Consider the following 21,038-nt stretch of genomic DNA (forward strand, 5'->3'; position numbering starts at 1 on the left):
GAGCTCTGTATATATTTTGGGTATTTGACCCCTTATCAGATATATGACTTGCAAATATTTTCTTCCATTCCACAGGTTGCCTTTCCATTTTGTTAATGATTTCCTTAGCTGTGTAGAAGCTTTTTAGAAGCAAATGTAGTCCCATTTGCTTATTTTCGCTTTTCTTGCTTTGCTTTCGGTGTCAGGTTTAAAAAGTCATCATCAAGACCGAAGTCAAGGAGCTTACTGACTAGCTTTCCTTCCTTTCTTTCTTCCTTTCTTCCTTTCTCTCTCTCTCTTTCTTCCTTCCTTCCTCCCTCCCTCCCTCCCTCCCTCCCTCCCTCCCTCCCTCCCTCTCTCTCTCTCTCTCTCTCTCTCTCTTTCTTTCTTTCTTTCTTTCTTTCTTTCTTTCTTTCTTTCTTTCTTTCTTTCTTTCTTTCTTTCTTTCTTTCTCTCTCTATTTATTTTTTACATTTGTATTGGAGTATAATTGCTTGACAACGTATACACATATCCCCATAACTCTTCCCTCTTACATCTCCCTCTCACACTCCCTATCCCACCCCTCTAGTAGGACACAAAGCACTGAGCTGATCTCCCTGTGCTATGCGGCTACTTCCCACTAGCTATCTATTTTACATTTGGTAGTGTATATATGTCCATGCTACTCTCTCACTTCGTCCCAGCTTACCCTGCCCCTCCCCGTGTCCTCAAGTCCATTCTCTACATCTGCATCTTTATTCCTGTCCTGCCCCTAGGTTCCTCAGAACCTTTTTTTTTTTTTTTTTTTTTTAGATTCCATATATATGTGAGAGCATATGTTATTTGTTTTACTCTTTCTGACTTACTTCACTCTGTATGACAGTCTCTAGGTCCATCCACCTCACTACAAATAACTCAATTTTGTTTCTTTTTATGGCTGAGTAATATTCCATTGTCTATATGTGCGACATCTTCTTTATCCATTCATCTGTTGATGGACATTTAGGTTGATCCTGTGTCCTGGCAATTATAAATAGAGCTGCAATGAGCATTGTGGTACTTGTCTCTTTTTGAATTATGGTTTTCTCAGGGTATATGCCCGGCAGTGGGATTACTAGGTCATATGGTAGTTTTATTTTTAGTTTTATAAAGAACTTCCATACTGTTCTCCATAGTGACTATATCAATTTACATTCCCACCAACAGTGTAGGAGGGTTCCTTTTCTCCACACCCTCTCCAGCATTTATTGTTAGTAGATTTTTTGATGATGGCCATTCTGACTGGTGTGAGGTGATACCTCATTGCAGTTCTGATTTGCATTTCTCTAATGATTAGTGATGTTGAGCCCCTTTCATGTGTTTGTTGGCAATCTGTATATCTTCTTTGGAGAAATGTCTATTTAGGTCTGTCCATTTTTGGATTGGGTTGTTTGTTTTATTGATATTGAGCTGTATGAGCTGCTTGTATATTTTGGAGATCAATGCTTTGTCAGTTGCTTCGTTTGCAAATATTTTCTCCCATTCTGAGGGTTGACTTTTCGTCTTGTTTATGGTTTCCTTTGCTGAGAAAAGCTTTTAAGTTTCATTGGGTCCCATTTGTTTATTTTGTTTTTATTTCCCTTTCTCTAGGAGGTGGGTCAAAAAGGATCTTACTGTGATTTATGTCATAGAGTGTTCTGCCTATGTTTTCCTCTAAGAGTTTTATAGGGTCTGGTCTTACATTTAGGTCTCTAATCCATTTTGAGTTTATTTTTGTGTATGGTGTTAGGGAGTGTTCTAATTTCATTCTTTTACATTTAGCTGTCCAGTTTTCCCAGCACCACTTATTGAAGAGGCTGTCTTTTCTCCATTGTATATTCTTGCCTCCTTTGTCAAAGATAAAGCCATGCACATATACTCACCTTATCTCGGGGCTTTCTATCCTGTTAAATTGATCTATATTTCTGTTTTTGTGCAAGTACCATACTGTCTTGATTACTGTAGCTTTGTAGTATAGTCTGAAGACAGGGAGCCTGATTCCTCCACCTCCATTTCTCTTTCTCAAGATTGCTTTGGCTATTCAGGGTCTTTTGTGTTTCCATACAAATTGTGAAATTTTTTCTTCTAGTTCTGTGAAATATGCCATTGGTAGTTTGCTAGGGATTGCATTGAATCTGTTGATTGCTTTGGGTAGTATACTCATTTTCACCATGTTGATTATCCCAGTCCAAAAACATGGTATATCTCTCCATCTGATTGTATCATCTTTAATTTCTTTCATCAGTGTCTTACAGTATTCTGCATACAGGTCTTTTTTCTCCATAGGTAGATTTATTCCAAGGTATTGTATTCTTTTTGTTGCAGTGGTAAACGGGAGTGTTTCCTTAATTTCTCTTTCAGATTTTTCTTCATTAGTGTATAGGAATGAAAGAGATTTCTGTGCATTAATTTTGTATCCTGCAACCTTACCAAATTCATTGATTAGCTCTAGTAGTTTTCTGGTAGCATCTTTAGGATTCTCTATGTATAGTATCATGTCATCTGCAAACAGTGACAGCTTTACTTCTTCTTTTCCGATTTGGTTTCCTTTTATTTCTTTTTCTTCTCTGATTGCTGTGGCTAAAACTTCCAAAACTGTGTTGAAGATTAGCGGTGAGAGTGGGTAGCCTTGTCTTGTTCCTGATCTTAGTGGAAATGGTTTTATTTTTTCACCATTGAGGATGATATTGGCTGTGGGTTTGTCATATATGGCCTTTATTATGTTGAGATAAGTTCCCTCTATGCCTACTTTCTGGAAGGTTTTTATCATAAATGGGTGTTGAATTTTGTCAAAAGCTTTCTCTGCCTCTATTGAGATGATCATATGGTTTTTCTCCTTCAGTTTCTTAATATGGTGTATCACATTGTTTGATTTGCATATATTGAAGAATCCTTGCATTCCTGGGATAAACCCCACTTGATCATGGTGTATTATCCTTTTAATGTGCTGTTTCAATCTGTTTGCTAGTATTTTGTTGAGGATTTTTGCATCTATGTTCATCATTGATATTGGCCTGTAGTTTTCTTTTTTTGTGGCATCTTTGGTTTTGTTATCAGGGTGATGGTGACCTCGTAGAATGAATTTGGGAGTGTTCCTCCCTCTGCTATATTTTGGAGGAGTTTGAGAAGGATAGGTGTTAGCTCTTCTCTAAATGTTTGTTAGAATTCGCCCGTGAAGCCATCTGGTCTTGGGCTTTTCTTTGTTGGAAGATTTTTTTTTTAAATAAATTTATTTATTTATTTATTTATTTTGGCTGTGTTGGGTCTTCGTTTCTGTGCGAGGGCTTTCTCCAGTTGCGGTGAGCGGGGCCACTCTTCATCGCGGTGCGCGGGCCTCTCACTGTTGCGGCCTCTCCCGTTGTGGAGCACAGGCCCCAGCCACGCAGGCTCAGTAGTTGTGGCTCACGGGCCTAGCCGCTCCACGGCATATGGGATCCTCCTGGACTGGGGCACGAACCCGTGTCCCCTGCATTGGCAGGCGGACTCCCAACCACTGCACCACCAGGGAAGACCTGTTGGAAGATTTTTAATCACAGTCTCAATTTCAGTGCTTGTGATTGGTCTGTTTATATTTTCTATTTCGTCCTGGTTCAGTCTTGGAAGGTTGTGCTTTTCTAAGAATTTGTCCATTCCTTCCAGGTTGTCCATTTTATTGGCATATATTTGCTTGTAGTAATCTCTCATGATATTTTGTATTTCTGCAGTGTCGGTTGTTACTTCTCCTTTTTCATTTCTAATTGTATTGATTTGAATATTCTCCCTTTTTTTCTTGATGAGTCTGGCTAATGGTTTATCAAATTTGTTAATCTTCTTAAAGAACCAGGTTTAGTTTTATTGATCTTTGCTGTCGTTTCCTTCATTTCTTTTTCATTTATTTCTGATCTAATCTTTATGATTTCTTTCCTTCTGCTAACTTTGGGGGTTTTTTTGTTCTTCTTTCTCTAATTGCTTTAGGTGTAAGGTTTGGCTGTTTATTTTGGATATTTCTTGTTTCTTGAGGTAGGATTGTATTGCTATAAGCTTCCCTCTAGAACTGCTTTTGCTGCATCCCGGAGCTTTTGGGTTGTTGTGTTTTCATTGTTATTTGTTTCTAGGTATTTTTTAATTTCCTCTTTGGTTTCTTCAGTGATCTCGGTTATTTAGTAGTGTATTGTTTAGCCTCCATATGTTTGTATTCTTTACAGATTTTTTTCCTTTACTTGATATCTAGTCTCATAGCGTTGTGGTCAGGAAAGATACTTGATACGATTTGAATTTTCTTAAATTTATGAAGGCTTGATTTGTGACCCAAGATATGATCTATCCTGGAGAATGTTCCATGAGCACTTGAGAAGAAAGTGTATTCTGTGGTTTTTGGATGGAATGTCCTATAGATATCAGTAAAGTCCATCTTGTCCAATGTATCATTTAAAGCTTGTGTTTCCTTATTTATTTTCATTTTGATTGATGTGTCCATTGGTGAAATTGGGGTGTTAAAGTCCTTTACTATGATTGTGTTACTGTCGATTTCCCCTTTTATGGCTGTTAGCATTTGCCTTATATATTGAGGTGCTCCTATGTTGGGTGCATAAATATTTACAATTGTTATATCTTCTTCCTGGATTGATCCCTTGATCATTATGTAGTGTCCTTCTTTGTCTCTTGTAATAGTCTTTAAGTCTATTTTGTCTGATATGAGAATTGCTACTCCAGCTTTCTTTTGATTTCCATTTGCATGGACTATCTTTTTCCATCCCCTCTCTTTCAGTCTGTATGTGTCCCTAGGTCTGAAGTGGGTCTCTTGTAGACAGCATATATATGGGAGTTGCTTTTGTATCCATTCAGCAAGCCTGTGTCTTTTGATTGGAGCATTTAATCCATTTACCTTTAAGGTAGTTATCGATATGTTTGTTCCTATTACCATTTTCTTAATTGTTTTGGGTTTGTTACTGTAGGTCTTTTCCTTCTCTTGTGTTTCCTGCCTAGAGAAGAAGTTCCTTTAGCATTTGTCGTAAAGCTGGTTTGGTGGTGCTGAATTCTCTTAGCTTTTGCTTGTCTGTAAAGGTTTTAATTTCTCCATTGAAACTGAATGAGATCCTTGCTGGGTAGAGTAATCTTGGTAGTAGGTTTTTCCCTTTCATCAGTTTGAATATGTCCTGCCACAACCTTCTGGCTTGCAGAGTTTCTGCTGAGATATCAGCTGTTAACCTTATGGGTATTCCTTTGAATGTTATTTGTTGCTTTTCCCTTGCTGCTTTTAGTATTTTTTCATTGTATTTAATTTTTGATAGTTTGATTAATATGTCTTGGCATGTTTCTCCTTGGATTTATCCTGTATTGGACTTTCCATGCTTCCTGGAGTTGATTGACTATTTCCTTTCCCATATTAGGGAAGTTTTCAGCTATAATCTCTTCAAATATTTTCTCAGTCCCTTTCTTTTTCTCTTCTTCTTCTGGTACCCCTATATTTCGAATGTTGGTGCATTTAATGTTGTCCCAGAGATCTCTAAGACTGTCCTCAATTCTTTTCATTCTTTTTTCTTTATTGTGCTCTGGGGTAGTTATTTCCACTATTTTATCTCCAGGTCACTTGCTCATCCTTCTGCTTCAGTTATTCTGCTATTGATTCCTTCTAGAGAATTTTTAACTTCATTTATTGTGTTGTTCATCACTGTTTGCTCTTTAGTTCTGCTAGGTCCTTGTTAAACGTTCCTTGTATTTTCTCCATTCTGTTTCCAAGATTTTGGATCATATTTACTCTCATTACTCAGAATTCTTTTTCAGGTAGACTGCCTATTTCCTCTTCATTTGTTTGGTCTGGTGGGTTTTTACCTTGCTCCTTCATCTGCTGTGTATTTCTCTGTCTTCTCATTTTACTTAACTTACTGCATTTGGGGTCTCCTTTTCACAGGCTGCAGGTCCGTAGTTCCCGTTTTTTTTTTATGTCTGCCGCCAGTGGGTAAGGTTGGTTCAGTGGGTTGTGTAGGCTTCCTGGTGGAGGGGACTGGTGCCTGGGTTCTGGTGGGTAAGGCTGTATCCTGTCTTTGTGATGAGCAGGACCATGCCCAGTGGTGTGTTTTGGGGTGTCTGTGAACTTATTATGATTTTAGGCAGCCTCTCTGCTAATGGGTGGGGTTGTGTTCCTTTCTTGCTAGTTGTTGGTATGGGGTGTCCAGCACTGTAGCTTGCTGGTCGTTGAGTGGACCTGGGTCTTAGCATTGAGATGGAGATTTCTGGGAGAGCTTTCACTATTTGCTATTATGTGGGGTCGGGAAGTCTCTGGTGGTCCAATGTCTTGAACTCGGCTCTCCCATCTAAGAGGCTCAGGCCTGACACCCAGCTGGAGCATCAAGACCCAGTCATCCACACAGCTCAGAAGAAAAGGGGGGAAAAAAAAGAAAGAAAGAAAAAATAAAGTTATTAAAATAAAAATATATTATTAAAAATGAAAAAATTAAAAAGTAATTAAAAAAGAGGAGAGCAACAAAACCAATAAACAAATCCACCAATGATAATAAGGTCTAAATACTAAACTAAGATAAACATAAAACCAGAAACAAATTAGATGCAGAAAGCAAACCCCAGTTTGCTCCCAAAACAGTTGCTCCCAAAGTCCACCACCTCAATTTTGGGATGATTCTTTGTCTCTTCAGGTATTTCACAGTTGCAGGGTGCATCAGGTTGATTGTGGAGATTTAACCCGCTGCTCCTGAGGCTGCTGAGAGAGATTTCCCTTTCTCTCCTTTGTTCGCACAGCTCCTGGGGTTCAGCTTTGGATTTGGCCCTGCCTCTGAGTGTAGGTTGTCTGAGGGCATCTGTTTCCCACCCAGACAGGACGGGGTTAAAGAAGCTGCTGATTAGGTGGCTCTGGCTCACTCACGCCGGGGTGGGGGGTGGGGGAGTGGTACGGAATGCAGTGCAAGCCTGCGCAGCAGGGGCTGGTGTGACGTTGTGACAGCCTAAGGCACGACGGGGAAGTTGTCCCTGGATCACGGGACCCTGGCTGTGGCGGGCTGCACAGGCTCCCAGGGGGAGTGTGGATAGTGACCTGTGCTTGCACAGAGACTTCTTGGTGGCTGCAGTAGCAGCCATAGCGTTTCATGCCTGTCTCTGGTGTCCACACTGATAGCTGTGGCTCACGCCCATCTCTGGAGCTCGTTTAGGCGGTGCTCTGAATCCCCTCTCCTCACGCAGCCCGAAACAGTGGTCTCTTGCCACTTAGTCAGTTCTAGACTTTTTCCTGGACTCCCTCCCGGTTAGCTGTGGTGCACTAGCCACCTTCAGGCTGTGGTCATGCAGCCAACCCCAGTCCTCTCCCTGGGATCTGACCTCCAAAGCCCGAGCCTCAGCTCCCAGCTCCCACCCCCACCCCCCCGCCCTGGCGGTGAGCTGACAAGCCTCTCGGGCTGATGAGTGCTGGTCCGCAGCATTCCTCTGTGCGGGATTCTCTCCACTTTGCCCTCTGCACCCCTGTTGCTGTGCTCTCCTCCGTGGCTCTGAAGCTTCCCCCCCCCCCACCTCCAGTCTCCACCAGTGTAGGGGCTTCCTAGTGTGTGGAAACTTTTCCTCCTTCACAGCTCCCTCCCCGAGGTGTAGGTCCCATCCCTATTCTTTTGTCTCTGTTTTTTCTTTTTTCTTTTGCCCTACCCAGGTACATGGGGAGCTTCTTGCCTTTTGGGAAGTCTGAGGTCTTCTGCCAGTGTTCAGTAGGTGTTCTGTAGGAGTTGTTCCACATGTAGATGTATTTTTGATGAATTTGTAGGGAAGGAAGGTCATCTCCATGTCTTACTTCTCTGCCATCTTGAAGGTCCTCCTGCCTAGTTTTTCTTCTAGGAGTTCTATGGTTTCAGGTCTTAAGTTAAAGTCTTTAATACATTTTGAGTTATTTTTTGGGTATGGTGTAAGATAATGATCCAGTTTCATTCTTTTCCATATGGCTGTACAGTTTTCCTAACACCATTTATTGAAGAGATTGTCTTTCCCTATTGTATATTCTTGCCTTCCTTCTTTTTTAATCCCTATTATTTTTTTAACATTCTGTTTATAAGTGATATCATGTGATATTTCTCTTTCTCTGTCTGACTTACTTCTCTCAGTAAGACAATCTCTAGGTCCTTCCATGTTGCTGCAAATGGCATTATTTCATTCTTTTTAATGGCTGAGTCATATTCCATTGTATATATGTACCACATCTTCTTTATCCATTCTTCTGTCGATGGACATTTAGGTTGCTTCCATGTCTTGGCTATTGTAAACTGCACTGCAGTGAACGTTGGGTTGCATGTATCCTTTTGGACCATGTTTTTCTCTGGTTATATTCCCAGGAGTGGGATTACAGGATCATATGGTAGCTCTATTCTTGGCTTCTTTGTTGTAAATCAGTTGATCATATGTGTGTGGGTTTATTTCTGTGCTCTAAATTCTGTTCCATTTATCTGTGTGCCTGTTTTTATGCCAATACCAGACTGTTTTTATTAGTATAGCGTTGTAATATAATTTGAATTCATGGAGTATGATGCCTCCAGCTTTGTTGTTCTTTCGCAAGATTATGGTTCCATCCAAATTTTAGGACTGTTTGTTCTATTTATGTGAAAAATGCCATTGGGATTTTGATAGAGATTGCACTGAATCTGTATATTGCTTTGGGTTGTATGGACATTTTAACAAATATTCTTCCAATTCATGAGCACCAAATATCTTTCCTTTACTTGTGCCTTGTTCTATTTCTTTAATCAATATCTTATAGTTTTCAGTGTACAGGTCTTTCACTCCTTGGTTAAGTTTCTTCCTAGGTATTTTACTGTTTTTGATGTGATTATAAATGGGATTGTTTTCTTAATTTCTCTTTCTGATGGCTTATAATTAGTGTATAGAAATGCAACAGATTTTTACATACTGATTTTATATCCTATAACTTTATTGAATTCGTTTATTAGTTCTAACAGTTTTTTTGATATGGTCTTTAGGATTTTCTACACATAATAGCATGTCACCTACAAATAGTGACAGTTTTCCTTCTTCCTTTCCAGGTTGCATGCCTTTTCTTTCTTTTTCTTGCTCAACTGCTCTGGCTAAGAATTCTAATACTGTGTTGAATAAAAGTGGCAAGAGTGGGCATCCTTGTCTTGTTCCTGATCTTAGAGGAAAAGCTTTCAACTTTTAATTATTTAGTATTATGCTAGCTGTGGGCTTGTCATATACAGCCTTTTTTATGTTGAGGTACATTCCTTCTCTACCATCTTTGTTCAGTGTTTTTATCATAAATGGATGCTGAATTTTGTCAAATGCGATTTCTGCATCTATTGATGTGATCATATGATTTTTACCCTTCATTTTGTTAATGTGGTGTATCACATTGACTGATCTGCAGATTTTTGAACCATCCTTGCATCCCTGGAATAAATTCCACTTGATCAATGTCTATGATTTTTTTAATATTGTGTTGGATTCAGTTTGCTAATGTTTTGTTGAAGATTTTTGCATCTATGTTCATCAGGGATTTTGTCCTGTTTTCTTTTCTTGTGGCATCCTTGTCTGGTTTTGGTCTCAGGGTAATGCTAGCCTCATACAATGAGTTCATAAACATTCCCCCCTCTTCTATATTTTGTAAGAGTTTGAGAAGGACTGGGTTAATTCTTTTTCACATGTCTGGTAGAATTCACCAGTGAAGTCATCAGGTTCTGGACTTCTGTTTGGAGGGTTTTTAAATTAATAATTCAGTCCCTTACTGGGAATGACTATGTTCAGATTTTTGATTCCTTCATGATTCAGTCTTCAAGCACTATGTTCAGATTTTTGATTCCTTAATGATTCATAGGTTGTATGTTTCTAGGAGTTTATGCATTTTTTCTAGACTGTCTAATTTGTTGGCATATAATTGTTTATAGTAGTCTCTTATGATCCTTTGTATTTCTGTGGTATCAATTGTAACATCTCCTCTTTCATTCTGATTTATCTGAGTCCCGTTTTTTTTCTTGGTGGGGCTAACTGAAGGTTTGTCAATTTGTTTATCTTTTCAAAGAACCAGCTCTTGTCTTTTTAGTCTCTGTTTCATTTATTTCCACTCTAATCTTTATTTCCTTCCTTCTACTAACTTTAGGCTTCATTTGTTCTTTTTCTAGTTTCTTGAGGTGTAAAATTAAGTGGCTTATTTGACATTTTTTTTTTTTTCGTTTGTTTCCTGAGGTGGGCATTTATTGCTATGAACTTCCTCTTAGAACTGCTTTGACTACATCCCATAAATTTTGATATGTTATATTTCCATTTACATATTTTTCAAGTTCTTTTTATTGAAGTACAGTTGACTTACAATATTATATTAATTTTAGGTGTACAGTGTCTCACGGTATTTTTTTAATTTCTCTTTCGAGTTATTCTTTGACCCATTGTTTGTTCAGTAGTATGTTGTTTAATTTCCACATAATTGTGAATTTTCCTGTTTTCTTCATGTAATTGTGTTTTTTTTACTTGTTTTATGGCCTAACAGATCATCTATCTTGGAAAATGTTCATGTGTAATTGAGAAGAATGTGTATTTCATTGATTTTAGATGGAATGTTCTGTAAATATATGTTACATCCATCTGGGCTAAGGTGTCATTTAAGGCCAATTTTTTTTTTTAATTGATTTCCTCTTGGCTAATCTGTTCATTTATTTAAGTGGGATATTAAAAAGTCCCCTACTATTATTGTATTGTTCTCTATTTCTCCCTTTAGCTCTGTTAATATTTGCATTATATACTTAGGTGCTCCCATGTCATGTGCATAAATATTTATAAATGTTATACCTTCTTGTTGGATTGACACCTTTATCATTATGTAATATCCTTCTTTGTCTCATCATAATCTTTGTTTTAAAGTCACTTTGTCTCATATAAGTTTAGCTATTCTTTCTTTTGGTTCCTATTTGCATGGAATATCTTTTTGCATCCTTTACTTTCATTCTGTGTGTGTGTCTACATCTAAAGTGAGTCTCTTGTAGGCAGCATATAGATAAGTCATTTTGTTTTCTTTTTTTTTTTAATCCATTCAGCTACTCTGACTTTTGATTGGAGAATTCAGTCCATTTACATTTAAAGTAATTATTAATAGGTACGTGCTTATTGCCATTATGTTTATTGTTTTCTGCCTGTTTTTGCAGTTTCTGTCTATTTCTTCCTCTCTTCTTCTCTTCCTTTGTGATTTGATGACTCTTCTTAGTGGTATGCTTAGATTCCTTTTTCTTTATCTGTTGTGTATTTACTGTAGGTTTTTTGTTTTGTGGATACCATAAGTCTTACATATAACAACTTATATCTATTACAGTCTATTTTACATTAATAACAACTTAAGTTTGATTCCATTATAAAACTCCACATTATTACTCTCACCCACATTCGATATTTTTGATGTTGTATTTTACATCTCTTTATCTTGTGTATTCCTTAGCTAAGTATTGTAATCATAGTTATTTTTACTACTTTTATCTTTTACCCTTCATACTAGCCTTGTAAGTAATTAATGCACTATCTTTACCACATATTTATCTTATTGCCAGTGAGATTTATTCTTTCATGTGTATTCTTGTTACTAATTAGCACTCTTTTCTGCTTAAAGAAAGACCCTTAACATTTCTTGTAAGGCCAGTTTAGTGGTGATGAATTCCTTTAGCTTTTGCTTGCCTGGGAAACTCTATCTATCCTTCACTTCTGAATGATATCTTTGTCAGGCAAGGTATTCTTGCTGGAAGTTTTTTTCTTTCAGCACTTTGAATATATCATGCCGCTTCCTTCTGACTTGCAAAGTTTGTGCTGAAAAATTTACTGATAGTCTTAAGGGGTTTCCCTTATATATATAACAAGTTGTTTTTCTCTTGTTGTTTTTAATATTCACTCCTTGTCCTTAACTTTTAACATTTTAATTATAATGTGTCTTGGTGTGGGTCTTTGGTTTCCTCTTATTTGGGATTCTCTGGGATTCCTGGATCTGGATGTCTGTTTCTTTCCTTAGGTTATGGAAGGTTTCAGCCATTATTTCTTCAAATAATATTTATGCCTGCTTTTCTTTCTGCCTGCCCCTCGTGCTGAAGCTCTAGGACAAGAAAAGGGGCCTCTTTCATAGAAAGACTGGAGAGATGTGCCTTGGTCCATACATCCCTGCAGTGTCCTGCGGGTGGTTGCCTGTCAAGAACCATCACTCACATTGCCACAGTCCCATGGGATTCGGGAATGCAAATCCTCCTGGCCACCAGAGAGAGGTTATCAAGGGGTGTCTCCTGGGCACCAGACATAAAAACCAGGGCACAAGATGCATGTACATCACCCCTCCAAGAAAAACTAATGCTCCTGGGACATGCCAGTGGGTGAACACAAATATAGTGCCTACCCTCCAAGGTCCCTGGAAAGGATTACAATCAGTTCTAAATGTGTGTTTAATTAGAAGCCTGCCCTTCAGGCCTCAGTCATAACAATTAGCTAATAGGTCTCCTTCACAGATCAAGCTCCTGGGTCTCTTGTCTCTTGCTATGCTCTGGGGGTGGTAGTTGTTTAAGAACATTTTATTCATTGGTTACAGTCCTGTGGGACCCAAAAATGTAAGCCCCACTGGCCACCAGGGTCAGGAAATGTACAGGTGTCCCCCAGCAGCAGCTGTAGAAATTGGAGCACCAGACACATGTATTTTCTGTGGATGAGTTTAGGTAGTTTGTTTTTTGAGGGAATGTCATATAATTTATCAAATTTGTTCACATAGAGTTGTTTGCAGTATTCTTTATTGTCCTTTTAATTTCCATGGTAGCAGTAGAGATAATACCCCTTTCATTTCTGATATTGGCAATCTTTGTTTTACATCTTTTTTTTTTTTTTTAATTAGTTTGGTTACATGTTTATAATTGTATTCTCCCCTGCACTTCTCCAGCAACCATCTTTTTGTTGATATTCTCTATTGTTTTAATTGGTTTCTGTTCTATTTTTTCTTGTGTATGCTTCAGGATTATTTGCTCTTCTCTAGTTTTATGTGGTGAAAGCTTGTGTTATTAATGTTAGACTGTTCTTTCCTTTTAATATATGCATTTAGTGTTATCCACTTTCTCTAAGCATTGCTTTAGTTACAGGCCACAAATTCTGGAAAGTAGTGTTTTTATTTTTACTTAGTTCAAAAATGTTTTATCCATAACTTGCCACAGTTTTTGTATTCATCATTTTACCAGTTAAAGTGTAGGAAAAGTCCTTCACATTAACTTCCTTTATCCTCCTACATTTATAATAAATTGTCATAACTTTTCTTCTAAATACATTTAGAACCACTTCAGAGTGTGTTATAATTTTGTTTCAACTGTAAACAATTTAGAAAATAAAGAGGGGTGTCTGTTGTATTTACCCATATTTTTACTTGCCATCTTGTTTCTTCTTTTATGATATTCTAAAGTCCCTTTTTTTATCATTTTCTTTTTGTTTACATAATTTCCTTTAGCTGTTATTTTAGGGTAAGTCTGCTAGTGACAAATCTCTTAGTGTTCTTTAATTCTAGAATATCTTAATTTCTTTCATTCCTGTAGGATATTTTTCCTGGATCTAGGATTCTGGGTTATAACAGATGTTTTCTTGCAGTATTTGAAAAATATAGTGTCATTTCCTTTTGGCTTACATAGTTTTTGATGCAAAATCCACTGTCATTTGAAGTTTGACAGTGTGTAGTAGCGTGGTAAATCTTTGGGGGCTATAATGTAGTAGGCAGAATTTCCTACTACAGGTATGGTTTCATTTCTCTCTGGTGCCTTTTAACATTTTATCTTTGTATTTAGTTTTCAGAATTTTAATTTTTATGTGGCTTTGCATTGATTTATCTCATTTAGGACTTGATTAGCTCTTTTAGGCTGTATTTTTATGTTTTTTGCCATATTTGAGAAGTGTTTAGCCATTATTTTTTTTCAAGAGCTTTTTCATTCCTCCCCTCTTTGTCCTCTTCTTCAGGGACTTCAGTGACATAAATGTTAGATCTTTTATTATAACCCTCCATGTCACTGTGCTCATTTTTTTCAGTCTAATTCTCTGTGCTTAAATTGAGGAACTTCTATTTTTTAATCTTTCAATTTCAGATTTTTCCTCTGTCTCCTCCACTCTGCTTTTGAGTCTATTCACTGAGCCTCTTATTCAGTATTACACTTTCCAGTTCTAAATTTCCATTTGCTTCTACTTCTTTTTCTTTCCTAAAACTTTGTTTCTTTGTTGAGGCTTTTAATTTTTTCAATATTCTCAAGCATGTGTCTAATTGCTTGTTGAGCTTCTTTATGATAGCTGCCTTAAAAACTTTGTCAGGTAATTCTAACAAATGGTTGTAAGTGTTAGTATTGAAATCTTTTTTGTCCTATGGCTGCTATAGCAAATTACCACAACTCTAGTGACCTAAGACAATATAAATTTATCTTACAGTTTTAGTGGTCTCACTGGTTGAAAGTCATTGTATTGGAAAGGCTGTATGCTTTTTTAGAGGCTCTAGGGGAAACTTGTTTTTCTTACCTTTTCAAGCTTCTAGACACTTTCTGCATTCCTTGAATTGTAGCTCCCTTCCATTTTCAAAGCCAGTAATGACTGGTCAGATCTTTCTTAGATGTATCTTTCTGACACCAATGCTTTTGCATTCCTCTTACACATTTAAAGAACCTTGTGATTACATTGGGCCCACCTAGCTTAAAGTCAGGTAATTAGCAACCTTAATTCTATCTGCCACCTTAATTAATTTTTTTCATTTAACAAAACATATTCACAAGTTCTGGATGTGGGCATCTTTGGCAGGGGGCATTATTCTGCCTACTACATTATAGCCCCCAAAGATTTACCACCCTACTACACACAAAATGCATTCACCCCATTCAAACATTCCCCCAAATCTCAACTTACTGCAGCATCAACGCAAATCCAAAATCTCACCTAAATCATAGAATCTCAAGAGTCCCAAATATTATTATCTAAATAATAAATACAAGACAGGGATGAGGCTCTGGGTATAATCCATCCTGAAGCACAATTTATCTTTTGTTTGTGGACCTTTGAAACTCAGAAATCAAGTTATCTGTTCAAAAATATAATGAGAGAGGCATAAGGTAGTAGTTACAGATATTCACATTCAAAAAGAGAAAAGGTGAAGGAAAAACAAAGTCACTGGCCCCGAGCAATTTTCAAATGTAGTTGGGCAAACTCCTTTTGTTGTCTGGGCCTGGGAATAATTTTACCAGGCTCACAGATCCACTCTTTGGAATCATAACTCTGTGATGGGCTCTTGACTCCACCTTCTGAGTCACTCATCCTTTTTCATGAATAGTAGAATGTGTCTACAGTTGAATAGTGTTATCAACCTGTTATCCTGCTTGAAAAATATTGCAGGTCCAACAGCCATCTTTCATTTTTTCCCTCTTTCTCTTTCAAGCCAAACTGGTAACGTTTCTGCTCTTAAAACATTCTGAAGCACTCTGTAGATCTCCCATGTATGCCAAAGGGATTTACTCCATTAATCATGAGATTTGTGCACAGATCTTTCTTGAGGTAATCTCCTCTATTTTTTATTTTTACTGACATAGTAGAGGGGATGAATGAGTTAACCTCTAATTTCTTTTTTTTTTTTTTTCTTTTTTTATTGAAGTATAAGTTGATTTACAATATTGTGTTAGTTTCTGGTGCACAGTAAAGTGATTCAGTTATACATATGTGTATTTTTCCAATTTTTTCCCATTATAAATTATTACAAGATATTGAATATAGTTCCCTGTGCTATATAGTAAATCCTTGTTTAATCTCTGATTTCTTTAAAGAGACTTATGTAACTGCATACTGTGAACTTTTGATCTTTCAAAAGTATTAGCAAAAAGTTATGAAGCCTCAGTCTCAGATTTTTCTCCATAGGATACTTTGACAGTAAATCTCTTAATTTCAGCATTTTTTGCCAGGTGAGGATTTCTAAAATCATCATGCCCTGGTCCCTTTATGTTTAAAAGTTTGTCTCTTAATTTATCTCTTTCCTATGCATTTTACTAAAAGCAGCAAGAAGAAATCAGGCCATAGTATGCTTCAACGCTTTGCTTGGAAATCTCCTTTGTTAAATAGCTAAGTTTTTTTCCAATCCTAAAATTTGTTTGGTTCTTCTTTATATCTTTTCTTTGCTTAGACTTTCTATATTTTTGTTGAGTCATTATATTTTGCTCTTTGATTTAAGCATGTGAACAAGTACTTGTTGAGCATTTATATAATGTCTGCTTTAAAATCTTTGTCAGAAAATTCTAACATCTCTGTCACCTGTGTTCTCTTCTATTGATTGTCTTTTTTCACTCTTTGAGATCTTTGTGGTTCTTGATATAATGACTGATTTTTTTTTTATTGGAACCTGGACATTTGGAGTACTTTCTTAAGAGACTTTGAATCTTATTTAATACCTATTTAGTTGTTTTTGTCTGATACTGTTCCTGCTAGGGATGAGGGGTGTTACCTCATCACTGGCAGGTGAATGTAGAGTATGCTTTCACCATTTGGCTTTCATTGAAACCCAAGGGAAAGTTCTCATTACTGCTGGATGGGAGTGGGAGGTCCAATTATTCATATGGTTGTCACTGACACCACAAATAGGGACACCTGAATATTAGATGGAAAAATGAAAGATCTGGTTCTCTACTTGGCCCTGATAGATCAAAGTATTGTTCCTAGGGTATATTAACTGGAGACATAGGAAGAAGTGATCAGAGATTTTGGAGATAATGCAATACTTTTGATGAGAAGATCAAGTATTTCGTCATGACAAAAGGTAACTGAGATGAGGTCGAATAACCTGAGGTGGGCAGTAAGGAGGTCAAGGAAGTGAAGGCTGAGGTACTATAACAAATAGTATATGTGAGTATTGAAATTTCCAAGAATTTTGGTGCAGTTATGGTGGGGAAGGCTAAAATATTCAACAAATAAATACAAATGATAGCACAGTCTGAAAGAAAGCTTCAGTTGAAAGAGTATTTTTGAGGAAATATAAACTGGCAGTATCAAAGAATTACCTAATCCACTCAGAGTCTCTGAGGTCTGTCAAGAATAGAGAAGAATGCTTTTGTTTGAGAGTGCTTTAAGAGAAACAGTGTCTTTGGGTTGCAGCAAGGTTTTGATTAGAGCAAGTAGTATGAGGAGTTTGCAGAGAAGAGGTAGATGACTAGATTGTACTGATATCAGAACTTGAATTACAAAGGAAATGGTTGTTGGGAAATAACAGCCAGGTGAAAAATGGTGTTGATGAGTAGATGTACAGAGGTACGCTCTGTTTTATATCTAGGTCATGATGGCCTTTCTGGGAGGCTTGAGTTTTTGGCAGTGATGGAGGTGTGCTGCAATGCAAGATATAATGAGGTTAGTTTAATTGGTCTTTCAGGAAATGGACAAATCTTACAGTATCCCCTTGGGATTTCTTTTAGGCCGTTAGCAAGGTATTTGATGTCATGACTAGGGAAGGGCCACTTTACATGGACCATGGAGATCAGTAGGCTTTCTTTAAAAACTTCAGCAGGTGGTGTCCCATTTGGAGAAGGGCATTTTATTCAAAAACCAGGCGAGCTCAGCCTTTAACAAGTTTCAAAGGAAGCCGGCCATGTTTCAGCCAAGATTTGCATAGGATTTATTAAAAGCATGTTGACCTTTAGGGATTTCATTTAAATCCCTCCAATAATTTAAAATCTAATAAGAGAATATGTAGCTAATGCAAGATTTGTGGAGACTGTGATACAAGAGTTACAAAAGTGAGTTATCACTGACTTCATTGAGAAGCGTGCATTGAAATGATAACCTCTTGTATCCAGCTCTAATACCAACACATTAAGCAGAAGGCCGTTCTTGACAGAAGTTTCATGAGTAAAGTTGGGAAAGCATTACTAGAGACTTATTGAGGAAATATAATCTCAAGATGTAATGAAAAAAGAGCAAAAATACATCACATAAAGAAAGTGATGAAGAGATCCAAGAAAACAGAGGTGAGAAAGGGAAAAAAAATCAAATAATGTAAAAAAGGTTTAAATTTATAAATAAATGAAATTTGATAAGCAACTTTATTTATGAATCACCTGGGGAAATTTGTTTAAATGCATAATTTAATATCTGAAGAGGGACTCACGATTTTGAATTTCTAACAAGCTCCCAAGGTGATGTCAGTGCTGCTGGTTTTTGGACCAAAACTCTCAGTACCAAGGTGGGGAGAGATGAGATAGAAATAGAAAACAGAAGAAAGGAAAATGATGAAGTGAGGCAAAGAAAAAATATGGTTCGTTTGAGGTCATGGCTAGAGATGGGCCACTTTACACGAACCATGGAGATCAGTAGGCTTTCTTTAAAAACTATACCTATTCTGCTATATCTTGGTTAGCTCTTAGATGGCAAAAAATTTCTGCTTCATTTACAGTCTTGTTAGTGTTAATTTTTCAGAGGGAGCTTGAAGTTGCTACTGGTAGAAAAAAGAGTAGGAAAAGTCAGACATGTACAACGTTTTGAAGGACCAAATGTTATTCTTCCATTTGTGTTCCCAGGTAACTCCCACAATCCTAGCATTTCCCCAGCTTGGTTATCCAGCCTGGCTATCCAGCCTGGCACATACTTTCCTCCTCCTTAGCTAGTAGATATAATCTCCTTGTATGTTTGATGGAAACTCAGTTGGCCTTAGGGAAAGCATTTAATTCACCGAATTCACATGAATTTTTAATACCTATCACGCACTTAATCCTATTGGGGCACTTGCATTTTAGAGAAAAGACTGCTTATTCAAGAATAATAAATCTTAAATAGTGCATCATGTTTGGGTGAGGCTAACTTTCCTAATCCTCATAAATAATCTCATGGACCACTGTTCTTCTAGGAATAGGAGATGTAACACTTACTCTTCTGGTGCTCTTACATGCAGTCTTCTCAAAGGATTGTAAAAAATCATTCTTTAGTTTCACTTTTTTATAACAATAGTACAAAGAAGTTAAGATTTTGTTGACTCTCACTCTTAATATATATTATGTATAGATTCAGTTCAACCTAGGTTTTAAGAAAGCAAGCCATGGTCATTTTCTTTTTCAAAAATTTATATATTGTTGCATTTTATTCCAGGTTTCCTATTTTATTTTTTTTATTTTTATTTGTTTTTAACATCTTTATTGGAGTACAGTCGCTTTACAATGTTGTGTTAGTTTCTGCTTTATAACAAAGTGAATCAGTTATACATACACATATGTCCCCATATCTCTTCCCGCTTGTGTCTCCCTCCCTCCCACCCTCCCTATCCCACCCCTCTAGGTGGTAACAAAGCACCGAGCTGATCTCCCTGTGCTATGCGGCTGCTTCCCACTAGCTATCTGTTTTACGTTTGGTAGTGTATATATGTCCATGCCACTCTCTCACTTTGTCCCAGCTTACCCTTCCCCCTCCCCATATCCTCAAGTCCATTCTCTAGTAGGTCTGTGTCTTTATTCCTGTCTTGCCCCTAGGTTCTTCATGACTTTTTTTCTTCTTAGATTCCATATATATGTGTTAGCATATGGTATTTGTTTTTCTCTTTCTGACTTACTTCACTCTGTATGACAGACTCTAGGTCCATCCACCTCACTACAAATAACTCAATTTCGTTTCTTTTTATGGCTGAGTAATAGTCCATTGTATATATGTGCCACATCTTCTTTATCCATTCATCTGTTGATGGACACATAGGTTGCTTCCATGTCCTGGCTATTGTAAATAGAGCTGCAGTGAATATTGTGGTACAGGACTCTTTTTGAATTATGGTTTTCTCAGGGTATATGCCCAGTAGTGGGATTGCTGGGTCATATGGTAGTTCTATTTTTAGTTTTTTAAGGAACCTCCCTACTGTTCTCCATAGCGACTGTATCAACTTACATTCCCACCAACAGTGCAAGAGGGTTCCCTTTTCTCCACACCCTCTCCAGCATTTATTGTTTGTAGATGTTTTGATGATGGCCATTCTGACCAGTGTGAGATGATATCTTATTGTAGTTTTGATTTGCATTTCTCTAATGATTAGTGATGTTGAGCATCTTTCCATGTGTTTGTTGGCAATCTGTATATCTTCTTTGGAGAAATATCTATTTAGGTCTTCTGCCCATTTTTGGATTGGGTTGTTTGTTTTTTTTGATATTGGGCTGCATGAGCTGCTTGTAAATTTTGGAGATGAATCCTTTGTCAGTTGCTTCATTTGCAAATATTTTCTCCCATTCTGAGGGTTGTCTTTTCGTGTTGTTTATGGTTTCCTTCAGGTTTTCTATTTTAGTAATGTGAATGAGGTTTGCTGTCACCCCCTACTTCTGATAATATTAGTGACTTCCATACTGCACCTTTTATATTTTTCAATTTTTGTTGTACTTCTGCCACAGCTCCGTAGTGAGATGAGCAGATGATTTCTAGCTATTGTGTGGCTACTTCTTCCCATGGACCATTTGGGTGTGCTCAGTTACAGCACTGTGTCAGATGTCTTCCAACTAAACAATGATTACATTGCTTTTTTCTTTATTCTGTGGATATCTTAGTCACTGGCCTACAGCAAAGCTGGAATGAAGTCTCAGAGGTACATTTCAACTTGCAAAGCAATCATGAAGGATGGCCTTGCATTTGCATAAGGCAGTTTGTGTTTTCTTAAGAAGTTCTTCTTATCCTCTGCCTAAATGGCTTTACTTGCCTCATGGGAATCAGCTGACTCTGTGTGAGTGTGACTTCACCCAACCTTTTAAGAAACTATTTCTCGTTATTTTCAACTTTGGCATTTCCAGGCAAAAGTTAGCATAGATTTTTGCATAGAAAATATGAGTCTGCATCTAAGCCTCCTAGCAGGGACTTTGTATCAAAAGTGAAAAGGAAAGAAAAGCTAAAATCCTTACACATGGCTACTTGGGTGTAGCTAAGAAGCAATCTAGACAGACATCCTGGTTTGCTTGTAAGCATATCATGGGTATACAGTGCCAATCTTAAATTTGAAGAAGTTAGCAATAGATTTTAAAATCACCACACCCATATAACCCCAACCAATATTGTTACATCATTGTGCAGTGTTATCTGAAAGAATTCAGATAATTCTTTCAATTACTTCTTTTAAAGTCTGT

The 21,038-nt window shown here is 37.3% G+C and overlaps 1 long non-coding RNA gene across 13 annotated transcripts in view; it reads left to right on the forward strand.

Annotated features, from left to right (window-relative positions):
• LOC137768014 (uncharacterized) overlaps positions 1–21,038 on the forward strand; it is a 695,061-nt gene that overhangs the window by 646,416 nt on the left and 27,607 nt on the right. The window lies entirely within an intron of this gene.

This window comes from Eschrichtius robustus, chromosome 8, assembly GCF_028021215.1.
Source record: "Eschrichtius robustus isolate mEscRob2 chromosome 8, mEscRob2.pri, whole genome shotgun sequence".
In the NCBI taxonomy this organism is placed as follows: Eukaryota; Metazoa; Chordata; class Mammalia; order Artiodactyla; family Eschrichtiidae; genus Eschrichtius; species Eschrichtius robustus.